General features: G+C 49.1%; 1 protein-coding gene across 2 annotated transcripts in view; it reads right to left on the bottom strand.

Moving 5' to 3' along the window:
* slc26a10 (solute carrier family 26 member 10) overlaps window positions 1-2,379 on the bottom strand; it is a 72,514-nt gene that overhangs the window by 31,339 nt on the left and 38,796 nt on the right. The window lies entirely within an intron of this gene.

The raw sequence follows: 2,379 nt of genomic DNA, 5'->3' as shown, positions 1-2,379 counted from the left end.
GCAGTGTGTCAGTCAGTGCAATGTATCAGTCATTGTGTCAGTCAGTGCATTTTGTCAGTCAGTGCAGCGTATCAGTCCGTGCAGTGTGTCAGTCACTGTGTCAGTCACTGCAGTGTGTCAGTCACTGTGTCAGTCAGTGCAGTGTGTCAGTCAGTGTATTAGTCAGTGCAGTGTGTCAGTCAGTCATTGTGTCAGTCAGTGCAGTGTGTCAGTCAGTGTATTAGTCAGTGCAGTGTGTCAGTCAGTGCAGTGTGTCAGTCAATGCAGTGTGTCAGTCAATGCAGTGTGTCAGTCACTGTATCAGTCAGTGCACTGTGTCAGTCAGTGCAGTGCATCAGTCACTGTAAAAGTCAGTGCAGTGTGTCAGTCAGTGCAGTGTGTCAGTCAGTGTGTCAGTCAGCGCAGTGTCTCAGTCAGTGCAATGTATCAGTCATTGTGTCAGTCAGTGCATTTTGTCAGTCAGTGCAGCATATCAGTCAGTGCAGTGTGTCAGTCACTGTGTCAGTCAGTGCACTGTGTCAGTCAGTGTAGTGTGTCAGTCAGTGCAGTGCATCAGTCAGTCACTGTGTCAGTCAGCACAGTGTGCTAGTCATTGTGTCAGACAGTGCAGTGTATCAGTAAGTGCAGTGTCAGTCACTGTGTCAGTCAGTGCAGTGTTCAGTCAGTGCAGTGTGTCAGTCAGTGCAATGTATCAGTCATTGTGTCAGTCAGTGCATTTTGTCAGTCAGTGCAGCGTATCAGTCAGTGCAGTGTGTCAGTCACTGTGTCAGTCAGTGCATTGTGTCAGTCAGTGTAGTGTGTCAGTCAGTGTAGTGTGTCAGTCACTGTGTCAGTCACTGCAGTGTGTCAGTCACTGTGTCAGTCAGTGCAGTGTGTCAGTCAATGCAATGTGTCAGTCACTGTGTCAGTCACTGCAGTGTGTCCATCATTGTGTCAGTCATTGTGTCAGTCAATGCAGTGTGTCAGTCACTGCAGTGTGTCAGTCACTGTGTCAGTCAGTGCAGTGTGTCAGTCACTGTGTCAGTCAGTGCAGTGTGTCAGTCACTGTGTCAGTCAGTGCACTGTGTCAGTCACTGCAGTGTGTCAGTGCACTGTGTCAGTCAGTGTAGTGTGTCAGTCACTGTGTCAGTCAGTGCAGTGTGTCAGTCAGTGCACTGTGTCAGTCACTGCAGTGTGTCAGTCACTGTGTCAGTCAGTGCACTGTGTCAGTCAGTGTAGTGTGTCAGTCACTGTGTCAGTCAGTGCAGTGTGTCAGTCACTGTGTCAGTCACTGCAGTGTGTCAGTCACTGTGACAGTCAGTGCAGTGTGCCAGTCAGTGCTGTGTGTCAGTCATTGTATCAGTCAGTGCAGTGTGTCAGTCAATGCAGTGTGTCAGTCAATACAGTGTGTCAGTCACTGTATCAGTCAGTGCACTGTGTCAGTCACTGTGTCAGTCAGTGCAGTGCATCAGTCACTGTGTAAGTCAGTGCAATGTGTCAGTCAGTGCAGTGTGTCAGTCACTGTATCAGTCAGTGCACTGTGTCAGTCAGTGTAGTGTGTCAGTAAGTGCAGTGTGTCAGTCAGCACAGTGTGTCAGTCAGCACAGTGTGCTAGTCATTGTGTCAAACAGTGCAGTGTATCAGTCAGTGCAGTGTTAGTCACTGTGTCAGTCAGTGCAGTGTTCAGTCAGTGCAGTGTGTCAGTCAGTGCAGTGTGTCAGTCAGTGCAATGTATCAGTCATTGTGTCAGTGCATTTTGTCAGTCAGTGCAGCGTATCAGTCAGTGCAGTGTGTCAGTCACTGTCAGTCAGTGCACTGTGTCAGTCAGTGTAGTGTGTCAGTCACTGTGTCAGTCAGTGCAGTGTGTCAGTCAATGCAATGTGTCAGTCACTGTGTCAGTCAGCGCAGTGTGCCAGTCAGTGCAGTGTGTCAGTCATTGTATTAGTCAGTGCAGTGTGTCAGTCACTGTGTCAGTCACTGCAGTGTGTCAGTCACTGTGTCAGTCACTGCAGTGTGTCAGTCAATGCAATGTGTCAGTCACTGTATCAGTCAGTGCAGTGTATCGGTCACTGTGTCAGTCAGTGCAGTGTGTCAGACACTGTGTCAGTCAGTGCAGTGTATCAGTCATTGTGTCAGTCACTGCAGTGTGTCCATCATTGTGTCAGTCACTGCAGTGTGTCAGTCATTGCAGTGTGTCAGTCAGTTCAGTGTGTCAGTCACTGTGTCAGTCAGTGCAGTGTCAGTCACTGTGTCAGTCAGTGCACTATGTCAGTCAGTGCAGTGTGTCAGTCACTGTGTCAGTCAGTGCAGTGTGTCAGTCAGTGTATCAGTCAGTGCAGTGTGTCAGTCAGTGCGGTGTGTCAGTCAGTGTCAGTCAGTGCAATGTATCAGTCATTGTGT

The sequence above is a fragment of the Chiloscyllium plagiosum genome, chromosome 43 (genome assembly GCF_004010195.1).
Source record: "Chiloscyllium plagiosum isolate BGI_BamShark_2017 chromosome 43, ASM401019v2, whole genome shotgun sequence".
In the NCBI taxonomy this organism is placed as follows: domain Eukaryota; kingdom Metazoa; phylum Chordata; class Chondrichthyes; order Orectolobiformes; family Hemiscylliidae; genus Chiloscyllium; species Chiloscyllium plagiosum.
The sequence above is the reverse complement of the archived record's forward strand: the minus strand, read 5'-3'. Positions and strand labels throughout refer to the sequence as shown.